The sequence below is a fragment of the Delphinapterus leucas genome, chromosome 10, assembly GCF_059928025.1.
Source record: "Delphinapterus leucas isolate spDelLeu-1000000601 "Yukka" chromosome 10, BTC_Dleu_Yukka2, whole genome shotgun sequence".
NCBI classification, from domain to species: Eukaryota; Metazoa; Chordata; class Mammalia; order Artiodactyla; family Monodontidae; genus Delphinapterus; species Delphinapterus leucas.
In genome coordinates this window covers 102,869,474-102,886,873 of record NC_143138.1, presented here as the reverse complement: position 1 = coordinate 102,886,873, position 17,400 = coordinate 102,869,474, and positions in this window count along the sequence as shown.

Sequence of the window (17,400 nt, the reverse complement as noted above, 5' to 3'; positions counted from 1 at the left end):
TAATTTCACCCATTTCTGAACGCTTCACAGAGGGGAGTGGTACAGCGTCTATCATTGGGAGACTCATCTGTGTTGTGGTAGGAAGTTGTGCTGAGTTCTGAATCACCGCTGTATAGTATTCCACTGCCACACCTGTTTTACTGCCTCCTCTTAGTTGCTTCTACCTTCAATGATGCATTACTAATATCCAGATTCTACTCAACATCTTAGGGTTACATTTGTAGGCTAAGAGTAGAAAGAATAACTGCTATTTCCTCTGGAAAATTTCTTTTATGAAAATCCTAATATTGTAATGGACTGAAATTATTGCATAACTGAAATTATTGTGTAACAGCCTCAAAACTCTTAACTTGGACACCTTAAATTTTTTTCATTTCTCTCTCAAGAAACCTTAAAGACTGCCCCAGGTGCTCTGATGAGAAGAAAATCATCAATTGAAAATTTCAGGAAAACTTTCTCCTTTGAAGAAGGTTGCTTCTGGTACTTCCCTGGTGGTCCAGCAGCTAAGACTCCACGCTTCCAATGCAGTGGGCCCGGGTTCAATCCCTGCTCAGGGAACTAGAGCCCGCATGCCGCAACTAAGATCCGGCACAGCCAAATTAAAAAAAGAAAAAGGGTTGCTTTTATCTTGCTGTACTCTGTGCCCAAGTTTATTCCCCAAAGCCTGGAACTGAAAGCACTCTTGGAGATCCCAGTCCAACCCTCTCATTTTACAGAAGAGAAAGCAAGTCCAGAGAGGGGCAGTGGGTGGTCCACCATCACCCTATTGGCTGGTGGCAGAGGGGACCTGGAACCTCTGTCTTCGGATGCCAAGTCCTGTGGCCTTTCTCCTGGAGCACACACTGTGTCCTAAGCCATGACCTTGGCCAGCCCCTACATTTGCTCTCTCTCCTTCCTCTCTGGGTCCTTAAGATTACTGAGCAGACAGCCCCTGTGCGAGCCCAGATGACTCAGAGTTGAGGCCTAGGAGGGTGCAGGGTGGGGCAGTAGGTGGTTCAGGATTGGCCAGTTACTCACTGGACTGGGTGAGACACTCAGACCGGGAATTGGAGAAGGCCCAGTTGAGCTGGGCCAGAAGGACTGGGTGTCGGCCAGGACCAGCCGAGGAGCCTGAAAAGGCAGAGAAGGGCCCTGCCCACCAGCCAGGATGCATGCACTTTGAGTTCTAAAAAGCTGTGGAGCCACTGAAGGTTTTTTGTTCATTTGATTTTGTTTATTTGTTTGTTTTGGTGGGGGAAAATATATATAACTCGCCATTTTCAAGTGTGCCATTCAGTGGCGTTAATTACAGTGTTGTGCAGCCATCAGCACTATTTCCAAAATGTTTCCATCACCCCAAACAGGAACTCTGTCCCCAAGAAGTAATAGCTCCCCACTCCCCCTTGCTTCCAACCCTGGTAACCTCTCGTCCACTTTGTGCCTCTATGAATTTTCTCACGATAGGTATTTCATATAAGTGGAATTGTATAGTATTTGTCCTTCTGTGTCCAGCTTATTTCACTTACAAGTGTTTTAAAGATTTGCCCATGTTATAGAATGTGTCAGAACTCAATTCCCCCATACCCCCCACCTTTTTTTTTTTTTTTTTTTTTGTGGTATGCGGGCCTCTCACTGTTGTGGCCTCTCCCATTGCAGGGCACAGGCTCCGGACGCGCAGGCTCAGCGGCCATGGCTCATGGGCCCAGCCGCTCCGCGGCACGTGGGATCTTCCCGGACCGGGGCATGAACCTGTGTCCCCTGCATCGGCAGGCGGACTCTCAACCACTGTGCCACCAGGGAAGCCTGGAGGCCATCTTTTAAATTTGGTCAAAACCAGTAAATACCATGCAATTTTACATATATACACATACATAAATCTATATTTACACTCTTCATAATAATATAAATATGCAACATATATACTTACACATACAGACTATAACCGCATATTTTGTGGTGATACAATGTAAGAAAGCAGTTGGATTTTTTTCTAGATGCACCAGCATTTATTGCTTTGACTTTTCAGTTTGATAAATTTACAATAGGAAGAGGTGATAAAATTATGGTACTTAGAAAATATTATATGAAAAAGTATATATAGTAAAATATTAAAGTACAAGAATAAATCATTAACCGCTTTATATGTTGCCGTTTTCTATAGACTAGAAATTTCCTTGCACCAGTTAATGCTCGCCTTTTATAAAGATTTGTATAATACAAACCACGGTTTATGTTAGTTGGCTTGTCCTAGATTAGGAGGGCCTGAAATATTTTGCTTATGGACTCTGCCAACTCATTTGTATCTGTTTCTCAGAAGCACAGTTCCAGGACACAGGCTGATTATCTCTGAGCCTGCCTGATAAAGTGAAATATCTAAAAGCAAGCAATGTTTATAGTTGCTCTGATTCAGCACAATTTAGATTCTCTTTTGGCAAAGAAAACTAAATAATGCTCTGCTGCTTCTCAGCCACGGTCAATAGAGAGGTTTGAGCTCCTTGTGCAAATGACCATCCTTGCAAAGGCAGCAGCCTCTGGAGACGGTGGTTACCCTGTCTTTAGGTCAGCTGCACACAGCACGTTCATTTGCTAAATCAGGACTGATTTGTACTGTTGTAGTTTTAATTTGAAACAAAATGGAGAAATAAAAATTCAGATGGAGACTTAAAAAGAAAGGAAATTCTGCCAGTCACAAAAAGACAAATGCTGTATGATTCACTTGCATGAGGTCCCTAGAGCAGTCAAATCCATAGAGACAGAAAGGAGGATGGGGGTGTGTGTGTGTCACGGGCTGGGGGAGGGGGAGGGGGAGTTAGTGTTCAGTGGGGACAGAGTGTCAGTTTGGGAAAATGAGAAAGTTGTGGAGCTGGATGGTGGCGATGGATACACAACAGCGTGAGTGTACTTAATGCCACTGAACTGTACACTTAAAAATGGTTGAGAAGGTAAATTGTATGTTAAGTATATTTCACCACAATAAAAAAATTCAGAAGGAGAGTCTACCGCCAATCCACGTGGCTTGGTACATTTAGGCCATGGTTTGTTAAACAGAAATCTGCTTAGTTTTCCTTTACTGAACACTGAGCCTTTTATTTTCAATTGTATAAATCAGTTTAAAACATAGAGAGGTGGAGATTTGGACTTTTTTTTTTTAGATGATTAATCCTTCCAGATTAAAGTTATAGTCAGACTCAGCTCAGATGCTGCAGATTCAGTGACGTCAGTACTCAGGGCCATGACTCTGCCCTGTAACACGGGGTGGCCACGTGATGCCAGCCTACTCCCAGACCATGTGGGATTAAAATAGGGATGAGTAACAAAGAGAGATCTGGAAAGCCCCCCCCCAGATACTTGGAGATTAAACAACACACTTCTAAATAACATGTGGGTTAAAGAAGAAATCTCAAAGAAACTTTTAAATATTGTGAATATACAAAGAACCCTTAAAACTCAACGATAAGAAAAGGAACAACTCAATTTAAAAATGAGGGCTTCCCTGGTGGTGCAGTGGTTGAGACTCCACCTGCCATTGCAGGGGACATGGGTTTGTGCCCCGGTCCGGGAAGATCCCACATGCCGCGGAGCGGCTGGGCCCGTGAGCCATGGCCGCTGAGCCTGCGCGTCCGGAGCCTGTGATCCGCAACGGGAGAGGCCACAACAGTGAGAGGCCCGTGTACCGAAAAAAAAAAAAAAAAAAGAGCAAAACAGCTGAACAAGCACCTCACCAAAGAAGATGTAGAGATGGCAAGTATACATGTGAAGAGATGCTTACCGTCATACGTCATCAGGGAACTGCAGATTAAAAACAGTGATGAGATATCACTACACACCTGTCAGAGGGCCAAAAACCAAAGACTGACAACACCGGCGAGGACCTGGAGCATGAATTCTCACTCATTGCTGGTAGGAAGGCAAAATGGTACAGTCACTTTGTAAGACAGTTTGGCAGACTCGTACAAAACTAAACATACTCTCACTGTATGATCCAGCAATCGTACTCCTTGGTATTTACCCAAAGGAGGTGAAAATTTATGTCAACAGAAAAACCTGCACACAGGCATTTATAGCAGATTTATTTATAATTGCCAAAACTTGGAAGCAACCAACACATCCTTCAGTAAATGAATGGATACATAAACTGTGGTACATTCAGACAATGGAATATTATTTGGCAGGAAAAAGGAAGGAGCTATCAAACCATGAAAATCTGTGGAGAAAACGGAAATGCACATGACTAAGTGAAAGAAGCCCACCTGAAAAGGCTGCAAACTGTATGATTCCAACTCTCGGGCACGCTGGAAAAGGCAGAACTAGGGAGATAGTGAGATGAGTGGTGGCTGCCGGTATTTCTGGAGCAGGGATGTGGGAGCTCTGTACTCTCCGCTCAATTTTGCTCTGAACCTAAAGCTGCCCTAAAAAAAAATGTCTGGAATTAGGTAATGGTTGCATGGCTTTGTGAAAGTACTAAAACCCAGTGAACTGTACACTATAAAAGGGTGACTTTTTAAAAAAATTTATTTTATTTATTTATATTTGGCTGCATTGGCTCTTCGTTGCTGTGCACAGGCTTTCTCTAGTTGTGGCGAGCGGGGGCTACTCTTCATTGAGGTGCGCGGGCTTCTCACTGCGGTGGGGCTTCTCTTGTTGCAGAGCATGGGCTATAGGCGTGCGGACTCAGTAGTTGTGGTGCACGGGCTTAGTTGCTCTGCGGCATGTGGGATCTTCCCGGGCCAGGGATTGAACCTGTGTCCCCTGCATTGGCAGGCAGATTCTTAACCACTGCACCACCAGGGAAGACCTAAAAGGGTGACTTTTATAGCATATCTGGATATTAAAAATAGCTCTATTCTTCCCACTTATTCTCATAGAAGTCTTGGATTGGACGGTAAGAGTGAACGAGATGGCAAGTCTTGAGGTATTTTTGCCAAAATGATTAACTGACCACAAATGTTGGAGAATCAGTGCTTTGTTATAGAGAGTAAAAATGACCTGGAATAATGACTGTTTGTAAAGTCCTGTGGGTTGTTTTCTGATATTCCAGTAATAACTAATAAATGGATAGCACTTTACAGTGTAAAAAGCGCTTCTGACATACATTATTCTAAACTCACAACCCTCTCTGGTGAGGTAAGTGTCAGCCTTCCCTTTGTGTGGTGGTTCCATTTAAAAACTATTTGTATTAATATCGATTCTGGAGATTCCACATTGTCTGCTGTATCATCGCAAAGGCAGCATAAAACCCATGCCAGTGACGTTGTCACCGGAATGGTGTTGGGAGGTACTTAGGAAACAGGAAAAGCCTGTGGAAGATGCCTTGTCTTAGCAACTTTCTAGTGAGATCTGAGAAATGCTGGCTCTGAGGATCACGGGTGGTTTGGGCAGTCTCAGGAGTGGTGTGGACGAGGACAGTCCTCGTGCACTCCGTAACGATCCCCTGTAGGCCTCTGCTAGGAGCTGCTACTGTAAACCTTAGTCACGTCTTGCCTCCCCTTGACCTTGGAGGGTCTACAGTTTAGAATCATGTCATGAAACTAAGCCGTGTGTTTTCCAAAACTTCCTGTGATTTGACTTTTCGGAATTCTCTTCTTTTCCCTATTGCAGATCTTAAACTACAGTTTTATTGTTTATGTCCCTATATAATAACCCAAAGTTCTGTCCTTTATAGAAGAATGTATAAAGGCCTTAAAAGATGGTAGGAGAAGAAAGTAGGTAAGGGTCTGTGGTTATGACGTGAACAGCCTTGAGGAGACTGTATTTGCTAGCCTCTCCGTGAAATCTACCACAAAGACTTTAATGGGGTCTCCAAGAAGGACCCATGGATGAAACCCTGGAAAAGCTAAGACTGTTGGCTAACGTCCCCTAACCTCTCCGGGGGGTGATTTATTGGCTCTATTCAGCTGGGGCCACTACCTAAGAGTACTGGAAAGATAATAGTAAGGAAGGGGAAAGGGAGTGATAAGGAAATAAAAACCAGAAATCAAAGACAACTTTCACCTCCAGTGGGGTCTTAGATCCCCCTGAGGCCCAGTCAACACACTTGGGGTTGTTTATCTTGAGAGGGGGTTTTACCGTCTGTGTTTTTCTTCCAATCATGAAGGGCGTGTAAGGTGCTGCATGCAGGAGTGTGTGTGTGAGCACGCACACAGACACACACAGAGTGAGTCTGTTGCTCTGCACTTGAGATGCCGCCTATGGCTAAAAAGACCTTCCACCTACCACCTACACTGGATTTTTAGACATACACGACATGCAGGGGCTGTACCTCTCCAAAGTCCCTTCTGCTAACACTTCACCCCCTCCCCACCCCCACCCAACAGCCCTGCAGACAGCTGCCCCTAAGAGCAAGGCAGCAGGAAAAGCTGGTGGACCTGCGCGTCTGCAGACATTCGAGTGCCCCAGCGCCAGCCCTGCTCCAGCTTCTTCTGTCTGAAGACTGCACACAGAAGACGGAAGCGGCAGGAACTTGGTTCTGTCCTCTTATTTTCCCCTCAATTTAAAACATTGTCAATCCTCCAGGATAGCTGACCATTGTGTTGATTCTTCAACAGCTCTCTTGCCATATTCAAGAAAATCTTGGGTTTTACGTTTAATGGCAGTAGTGTATTTCTTGAGGCTCTTTTCTTCCACCCTGATTATCACACAGATTACTCTGACAGCGGACCCTGAAGGCCCGTCAGAGCCCAAAAGCAGACCCCAGGCCAGGCGACAGGCTCTGAAGATGCTGCCCTGGGTACTTTCCTCTCCTCCTCCGCCGGTAGACGGGTCCTTTGGATTTCACTAGGTTTCCACAGTGGCTCCACTGGCACAGCCGTGACTCCCTTTTGTCACATCCACCTATCCTTTTGACTCTTCACATTTGTGTACTTCCTCTGCTCTTATTTACTTCATGTTTATTTTTAGATTAACTCACATTTTATTCTTATTTTAAGTGGAAACTTTTGGAAGCAGCCTAAGTGTCTTTTGACAGATGAATGGATACAGAAATTTTGGTACATGTAAACCACTGAATGTTATTCAGCCGTAAAAAAGGAGGAAATCTTGCCATTTGCAACAACATGGATGGACCTCGAGGGCATTATGCTAAGTGAAATAAGCCAGAGAAAGACTAATACCACATGATCTCACTTATATGTGGAAATAAAAAAAAAATCAAGCTCATAGAAACAGAGGACAGATTGGTGGTTGCTGGGTTGTGAGGGGTTGGGTAGGTGAAAATCAGTGAAGGGGGTCAAAAGGTACAAACTTCCAGTTATAAAATAAATAAGTCCTGGGGATAGAATGTACAGCATGAGGAATATAGTTAATGATACTGTATTGCGTATTTGGAAGTTGTTGAGAGAACAGGTCTTTTTTTTTGGTATGAAGTGTTTTTTTTTTTTTTATTGAAGTAAAATTGATTTACAGTGTGTGTTAGTTTCAGGTATACAGCAAAGTGATTCAGTCATACGTACATATAGATCTATTTTTTCAGATTCCTTTCCATTATAGGTTATTACAAAATATTGAGTAGAGTTCCCTGTGCTATACTGTAGGTCCTTGTTGGTTATCTGATGTATATATAGTATTGTGTATGTGTTAATCCCAAACTCCTAACTTACCCCTCCGAGAGAATAGGTCTTAAAAGTTCTCATCACAAGGAAAAAATGAGTAACTGTGGTGAAGGATGCTAACTAGACTTTTGTGGTGATCATTTTGCAATATATACAAATATGGAATCATTGTGGTGTATACCTGAAACTAATATAATGTTATATGTCAATTATAATCTCTATAAAAAAATGTACAAAATCTGCGACTTTCTCTCAGATGGTTCAGCCATAAAATAAAACATCTATGTGTGTATGTCCAAAAAAAAAAAGAGGAGACCCTACTGTACAAGTGAGAAAAGAGCATAACTTGTATATTGTGTTATCACAATAAAATGATAACATCCAAGATGGCTACTCAACACAGGGTAGGTAAAGTGTCACAGAGGAGATAAAGGCTGGTAAGCACCAAACTGAGGCTTCCTCCTTGAGATGACACTTTATTACCATACAGCGCAATTTTAGCTGATGCCCTGTCATATACCACCTAAAGCATCCAGGCATCTCTCGCTGTGAAAAACATTAGGGTGCTAATGCCTCCTACTTAAATATCTAGATCCCACCTAGAGAGGTCGTGCTTGAATCTATGAGATTTCTAAACCTCATAGGTTCAGGACTACCCTGGTGGCGCAGTGATTAAGAACCCACCTGCCAATGTAGGGGACACGGATTCGATCCCTGGTCCGGAAAGATCCCACATGCTGCGGAGCAGCTAAGCCCATGCGCCGCAACTACTGAGCCTGCTCTCTGGAGCCTGCCAGCCATGACTGCTGAGCCTGCACGCCACAACTACTGAAGCCCACGTGCCTAGAGCCCATGCTCCGCAACAAGAGAAGCCACCACAATGAGAAGTCCGCTCACTGCAACAAAGAGTAGCCCCTGCTCACCCAACTAGAGAAAGCCCCCGTGCATCAACGAAGACCCAATGCAGCCAATAAATAAATAAATAAATAAATTTATTTTAAAAAAAACCCTCATAGGTTCAGATAATAAGATTACAAATGACTAAATAATGCAACAAAGGTGGAACTGCCCAGCAGAGTGTGGCACGTAATAATCTCACAATAAATTCTGACTGAATTTTTATGTGCAAACTATGAAATGCTATGTAAATGAGGTGATTATTATCGTAGCATGCATGGGTTGATAAAATGACAGTCCCTGATGGAATGGGGCTGGTCAACCTGGAAGAGAGAAGAAAGTGGCCGTGGTCAACTCAGGAAATCCCTAGGAAACTAGATGTGGATTTGAAGTGTCCAAAAGGAAGAAAGGAGGAAGCACAGAAAAGATCGAATTCACCACTCAGTTCAGTTTGGTCCAGAGCTGTCTTTGAATTCTGTGCCACTCAAAGCAGACTTCATTTTGGATAAATCTTCAGCACCAGTAACTTTTAGAGTCAGTTGTAGTCCCCAGAGAACTTTTATTGCATTAAATGAGGAAACCAACCCCTAAATAAAGGGAAAAATTACTTCCAATCATTCTTCAAATGCAAGAGAAATACTATGATTGCTTATTCATGTGTCCAGAATATTTTCTTTACTTGTAATAAATCAGTGTAGAAAAAAAATTTCTTTTTTTAATTAATTAACTTATTTATTTTTGTCTTTGTTGGGTCTTCATTGCTGTGTGCAGGCTTTCTCTAGCTGCGGCGAGCAGGGGCTACTCTTTGTTGCGGTGCACAGGCTTCTCATTGTTGTGGCTTCTCTTGTTGCGGGGCACGGGCTCCAGGTGTGCAGGCTTCAGTAGTTGCAGCACGTGGGCTCAGTAGTTGTGGCTCACGTGCTCTAGAGTTCAGGCTCAGTAGTTGTGGCGAGCGGGCTTAGTTGCTCCACGGCATGTGGGATCTTCTGGGACCAGGGCTCGAACCCGTGTCCCCTGCATTGGCAGGCAGATTCTTAACCACTGCGTCACCGGGGAAGCCCTAGAAAAAGAATTTCATGACGTGTGTCAGGCTAACAGAAATTGATCTTAATCACAGTTTACCTTGGTAAAACAGTGTGGAATTTGCAAAGCATTTTCATATATTATAACTATTTGGCCTTCACCACAGACCTTTGAATATCCAAAGCTTCTTTTCTTTAATATCTATTTGGTATAACACTTTATAGGTATAGATTTCATGCTCCTCGAAATCCTATTACCTGCCTTTATGTTTTTGCTATGGGTTGAGGGGAAATTATAAGAAACTTTGTGTATCAGTTTCTCCATTGGCAATTTGGGGAACCGCAACGTGCATAAAAGATAATCAAGATAATTTTGGTGAGTGAATGTTTTATAAGGTAATCTATCGAAATGCAAACTGAATTTGGAATTGTAACTCAGTTCTACAGACCATTGCACTGTGGGTGCTGCCCCCCAGCCGGGACTTCGGTGCTGATGGGAAAGACAACTCTCTGAGCTCAGAAGGACAGTGCAGGCTCTGCCAGCTCGTACAGTCTGCAGCTTTCTGGCCAGGATTGCAGGAGCGTGGCTTCTGGATCTGCCAAGGCAGAAAGAACAAGAGGCTGAGCAGATGAGAGAGTCAGGAAAGAAGAGGCCTCCCTGTTACCTGAGGTTGCACTGGCTTGGGCTTGTCCGGGAGCTATTTCCCCCGTCAAAGTCACTTTGAGAGCGCTGACCATACCAGAATAATCAGCATTCTCGGTGGCTGGCTGGAGGGTGAGTCAGGATTCTAAATTCCGGCTGCAGCGCTGGGGAAAATGGCAGCATCGTGAAGAAAGTACATCATGAAGTCAGCAGCTTCCGAGGGTCGAAATGCTGAGAAGCATGGGTTTGTGATGCAATAACGCGTCTGAATGCGTTTGTTAAAAGCAAACGTAAGGATGCCTGGTGTTTGCCCTGCAGCAGGCAGAGGCTTTGATGCTGTCTGGCTGGCATCCTGCATGCCACCATTAAAACATACAGTTGGCATATAACAGAGGCAAAGGTGGTGCTACAGAGCGTTGGGGAGAGGGCAGCCATCTCCGCAAACGCAGTGTGGGCAGCCTGAATGAAACCCCTCTGTCCCTTCATCCAAATGCAAGTTTCAGAAATTCTTTTATCAATTCCGACTCTTTACATCACTTTGAGAAACAGTTATCTCTAAACCATCAATAAGCACAACATCGTATAACTGACAAAGGATTGGTGTCCAGAACATATAAAGAACTCTTTCAAGTCAGTAGGAAAATGGTAAACAACAAAATAGAAAAAATGAGCAACTCAGCCTTTCTCATAAGAGGAAACTTGAATGGCCTACAAATGTATGGAGTATGTTCAGCCTCACTGTGATGTGGGAAAAAGACAAGATACCGGGTGGAAACGTGCACACAAAAACCTTTACACAAATGTTCACAGCAGCTTTAATTGTAATGCTTGAAGATTGTGTAACCAGGTAGGGCAGGTGGTCTCTGGAGAAACAGAACCAGGCATGGCTTTCTTGACATAAGAAAAGCCATTTTGGGTCTAAGCCATGTTGGTATCGAAGCCTGGCCACAGTGCTTGCCCTTGAACAGGTCTCAGTAATTAAGGATGTTAAGGGAAGTGAGGGAATGCAAGGATAAAGGAAAAGCAGTCAAGAAACAATAGTTCAGCAATAAAATAGAGTTCTAGTTCCTCCTCAAGAGATATACATAACATACATGTCTTTGAGTTCTGCAGGAACTCAACGTTGCAGCCGTTCAGTCTCTTGAGCGCAGAGATGGATGCGCAGACCTGTGCATGAGACGTACTTGTATAGAACTAAACAACACACACACAGAGAGAGTACTAGTAAAATTGAGGACAGCTGAACAGAATCAGGGGGCAGTATCGACTTCAATATCCTGGTTGTGACATTGTATTATGCAAGATGTTACTATTGGGGGAAGTCGGGTAAAGAGTACATCTGATCTCTCTGTATTATTTCTTTCAACTACACGTGAATCTACAGTTATGTCAATAGAAGCAAACAAACAAGAGAGACCCCATGTTTTACCCATCAGATAGGCAAAAATTAAATCATCTCACAGTATAAAATGTTGGCAAAGATTTGAGAAACATGGCACCCTTAGCCACTGCAGCTGGGAGTATACTTTGGTATGGCCACTTTGAGAGTCACATGGCAGGCAACCAGTGAAACGTAAAATACAGCCTGTTCAATGCCAGCACCTCTCCTCTGGGTTTGTGTATCGTAGAGAAACACTCCCACATGTGCCTGAGGAGACCTGCACACAGGGGTGCTTATTACAACATTGTATAATAGCAAAAGAGTGGAAATAACATAAATACCCTCCATTAGGGAAATGGATAAATAAAATATAGTATATCTATAATACACAGCAGTAAAAAATAATGAACTAGAAAAGAATACAGATATATGTGTGTATATACATTTATATGGATAGACAGATCTCAGAAACATAATACCAAATTAAAAAAGCAAGATAAAGATTGATATTTATTCATTCAGCAACAATTTGAGTGCCTTTCATGTATAGGGAGCCATTCTAGGAGCTGGAAGTATAGCAGAAAACAGACAAAGCAAGACAAAGTCCCTGCCTTGCAGCTCTTAGGTTCTTGTAAGGGAACACAAACAAGTAAGCAGATAGATATGATACTATGTATGTATTGTTTGATATATATAAACCATATATAAAAATTATATAAACCTATATTTATATAATTAAATTATTCATATTATAGATTATATATAAATTTTATATAATTTATACATATGGTAATATATAAGTTACAGAATATATAAATACAATATAATATTATAAATTTTACATATTTATAAAAAATTTATATTTAAATAGTCTGCCCAAGTTTATACATTTAATGTATACATACATTTATTTACGTAATATAAAAAATGGACCAGAAGGATATATACCATTTGCATGATATTGGGAGGAAGAGAAAGAAGTGGGACTTGGGGTGGGGATGGTTAAAGGGAACATTAGCTGTAACTGTAATATTTAATTACCTAAAAGCCATTCTTCAGCCAGGTATAAACTCAGACATTCTCTTTTGTAGTTATAATACATAATTGGAGGACATTTTCATAGTCCTTATGAAAATGTAGAGTCTAAAGTTTACGTTTCTTAAATTGAAGTCTGAGTATATTTCTCAAGATTGAGAAATTGGTTATTGATTCATCCTTGCCAAACTCATAAGCTACTAATTTATAAACTAGAATGGCCATTTGCGTACATTTCCACAGAACAGGGCTGGAGACACAATGAAGAAATGTATAGTATTAGATCTGGGCCCTCCTTTTCTTACCTCCACTGCGGTTACCTGGGCTAATCAGGGCACGAGCACAGCTAACAGCCCTTATGACATGTGGCTGGCACCTGTTTTCATATTAAAAACATCAGGTTTTTTTTCACATTAAAAAGATGTATTTTATTGAAGTATAGTTGATTTATAATGTGTTAATTTCTACTGTACAGAAAAGTGTTTCTGTTGTGTATATGTGTGTGCGTTTGTGTGTGTGTATATATATATATATATATATACACACACACATTCTTTTCCATTATAATTTATCACAGGATATTGAATATAGTTTCCTGTGCTGTATAGGAGGACCTTGTTCTTTACCCATTCTATCTATACCAGTTTGCTGCTAATCCCAAACTCCCAATGCATCCCTCCCCCTTGGCAACCACAAGTCTATTCTCTATGTGAGTCTATTTCTGTTTCGTACATAAGTTCATTTGTGTCATATTTTAGATTCCACATATAAATGATATCATATGGTATTTCTTTCTCTTTCTGACTTACTTCACGTATATGATAATCTCTAGGTCCAGTCATGTTGCTGCAAATGGCATTATTTCTTTCTTTTTTATGGCTGAAGAAACATCAGTTCTTTTTAGCACTTGTAGGAACTCTGTGCAACTCTATAGGTCTTCTTTAAATTTAAATTTAAAATGAGACTAAAATGAGACTAAATGCTATGAGATTAGACTAAATGTCCTTCTAGGTTTTAGATCCTAATTCACCCAATTATATAATAGCTCTTTTTAAATTTAGTCTTTAAAAATCAATTACATTATGTTTATAGATTATGAGAGCTACATGATCCAATTTTACACTGTATAGTGCTCTCTCAAAACACAACGTAAGACATCTTGTAAAATACTCTTTGGGAACAATTTAAACACACCATTATCTTGCTATTCACTATGTATTTCAAAGTTTAAATAATGTAGATGCTTGACATGAAATTACTTTAAAAAATATATTTATTTATTTATTTATTTGGCTGCACTGGGTCTTAGTTGCAACACGAGGGATCTTCATTGCGGCATGCGGGCTGTTAGTTGTGGCATGCGGGATCTTTTAGTTGCGGCATGTAGGATCTAATTCCCTGACCAGGGATTGAACCCGGGCCCCCTGCATTAGGAGCACGGAGTCTTAACCACTGGACCACCGGGGAAGTCCCGAAAGTACTTTTTTAAAATGAATGCATCTACTTTTCTATTAATAAAAAAAAGATGGGTGGTTTTATTTTGAAACTTTTAAACTATTTGCAGATAAAGTTTTTCTTTTACCAGTTAGTTTGCAGAAGTAGAGATAGTTTCAACATAAGGTCACAGAGGAGGAAGCCAACCAATGGAAAGCTCACTAAATGATTAGTCAGTGTTTCATACTTTCCTTGTCATCAGCTATCCTTGCCCACTCTGTCACTTTAAGGAGTCAATGGGAAATTGCAGGATTCAGTCTCAGTAACTACTGGGAGGCTGGAAGCTTTGTGTGAAGCACTTCAGCCGCCCTTGTTTGAAGCCTGCCCAGTCATTTATTTACTCTCTGACCTTGGGCAGATTACTTAAATTCTCTGGACCTATTTCCCCATAGGGATAATAAAAGTACTTATCTCACAGGGGTTTTGTGAAAACTTACAAAGAGGTTATAAACAATGCCTGGTGTATAGTAAGCACTCAGTAGATAATGCTAATAACAATAATGATGGATAATACTTTATAGTAATTACTTTATGCCAGGCACTGTAACAAGAACTCTCTCTATATTACCTATTAGCTATTTTTTTTTAAGGGAATGCCTTTATTTTTATTATTTATTTATTTAGTTTTGGCTGTGTTGGGTCTTCGTTTCTGTGCAAGGGCTTTCTCTAGTCGCGGCAAGCAGGGCCCACTCTTCATCACAGTGCACAGGCCTCTCACTACCGCACCGCTCTTACTGCGGAGCACAGGCTCCAGATGCGCAGGCTCAGTAGTTGTGGCTCACGGGCCTAGTTGCTCCGCGGCATGTGGGATCTTCCCAGACCAGGGCTCGAACCTGTGTCCCCTGCATTGGCAGGCAGATTCTCAACCACTGCGCCACCAGGGAAGCCCACCTATTAGCTATTATTAGTACTGTATAACTGCTTCTTATTTCAGGATTTAGCTTAGTAAGCTATGTTTCTGCTTTAGAAGCCGACATGAGAGGTGGAAACAATTTATCCTCCTTAACCTTAGTTGCATACTTTCCAAGCAAAGTCAGAGACTGTTTCCCTGTTGGCATGGAAGGGTTTAGAAGGATATACACAGTATCATCTCCATTTAACAGCAGGATCTAAGGCCTGTGCTGGACAGTCAGGCCTTTTAGGCAGAAATTAGGAGTCGGCAGATGTTGCTGCTCAACTGGCACTCATTTGAAAGAATCCTGAATCATGCTGAATCACAGCATTTTAGCTGGTCCTTTGAGGACACTGAATACTTCTTTTGGCCCGTGTCATCCTGCAAGATCTTCAAGGGCATGGTCTGTGTCTTAACTCACCTTTGTAACCCCTGCAATGCTGCGCACAATACCCTGGGTTAGACTGAACATTGGAGGGCAGGAGGGGATAAAATACATCTCCAGGGCAGGGAAACATGATAGGAGCCTCTTCCTTCAAATACACTTGGCAGCTTATCTTTTGAGTGGGGTGGCCTTTTCCCTTTATTTTCAAACATCGCTAGTGAAACAGGTGTACCGAGGCACATATCCACGCAACACGAGTCATTGTAGTTCAGCTCCATCCCAGACCTTCTCTGGGTCAGTCAGAATGCCTCATGACCAGACTGGCTCTATTAATAATAGTCATTACAGAAAGCCGGACGCCAGGTAGAGAGTAGTCATTGCGGAAAGCTGGACGCCAGGTAGAGAAGAGCCATTAGCTGTTCCTCCCAGAGCCAAACAGCAAAGACCACATTACGTTTCCATTCCTCTACTTAAGTCTTTTAAACCTATAGAAGAACATTATGTCTAATACCTTTATTTCACACCCACCTTATTTTATTTTATTTTATTTTTATTTTTTTGCGATATGCGGGCCTCTCACTGTTGTGGCCTCTCCCGTCGCGGAGCACAGGCTCCGGACGCGCAGGCTCAGCGGCCATGGCTCACGGGCCCAGCCGCTCCGCGGCATGTGGGATCTTCCCGGACCGGGGCACGAACCCGCGTCCCCTGCATCGGCAGGCGGACTCTCAACCACTGCGCCACCAGGGAAGCCCCACCCACCTTTTTTTTTTTTTTAAGTGTATTTTTTAATATTAGGAACATTCAGTCCCTGCGTCTATAATGAATAGCAGATGTTTTATGTAGCACTGTGGTTGGAATGGTAAACAAAAATCAAGTCAGAAAATGTTAATTTATGGTTCCTACGACAATTTTAATTCATCCTCCTGGTATGGCGTGGAGGCACCCAGGCTGGACTTCCTACATAGGCTCTTGTGTTGCACTGACTCACTGGTAGGGCTTAGGAAATCACTAGTTGTGTCTGCAATTACCACACTACGCCTTACCTCAAGATATTATAAAGATTCGGCAGTTAGGGAGGGGAAGTCCATGAAGCTGTATAAGCTTCTTGGTAATAAAACTATGTAAGCACAAAATACCATTCTATTGTTGGTCACTCTGGTGTCGTAACTTAATGCATAAAGTGCCAGGCAACTCGGTCTTATTGGACGTGGGGACTTTTCATACTTAATTTTAAAATATTTTTACTTTAAATTGCCTTGATTAACAACAGTTAAAAAGAAATCATTGGCCCTTAAAATAGTCCATCCACTCTGATAATTGCTACCCTCTCTCGAGCACTACGTTGAACACAATCTGCTAAATGCTTTACAATAATTAAGTGATCTGGATCAGGTTTAACCCTGAGTCTCAGCATCTGAGCTCTTAACCACTCTGCTATACTACCTCCTCACAACATGATTTAAGAAGCCATACAGCCTTGCGACTAGGATTCAAATGAGGTGAAACCGGGGGCAAATGAATAGCTCAAGTCTACACAGCCACCTGCGGAACTAACACTACAAACAAGGTCTGATCACCCCAGTTTTAACATCTTAATAACAAATGATAGGAGCGCTTACTTTCCAAGTGTAAGTCATTAAAAGAATGAAAAATACACTCCTGGCACGCATGCATCAGGCAACATGGGCCGCAGACTAACCTCAAGAGCACGCCAAGTTTAGTATGAGACTGAAGTGATTTTAGGGCCTTTTAGGGCTCAAGAGACTGGGGACTCTTACTTTTTTAAAAATTTTATGTTTTTAATAAAGGCCATTCCCAAATGGGACACAAAATTCTGTAACTTCTGAGTTTACCACTGAACAGTTTGACTTTATTCCTCCATGACAGAATATCTATGCTATATATACAATGTCTTTTGGAGAAAATCTAAAGGCTTTTCGGGACCGTGACAGCCCAGGCCGGGTGGCCCTCCTGTCGCAGGGAACGTCACTCATGACATGCTCCTCCGGTGACAAGGGTGTTGGGACCGAGGTCGCGGGCCGTCCTTCCACCCCCGCCCGCTCCCCAGTGAGGGACTTTTATTTGAAAGGGGGTGTTATCAGTCCTGCAAGTGGGAGCTGCGAGG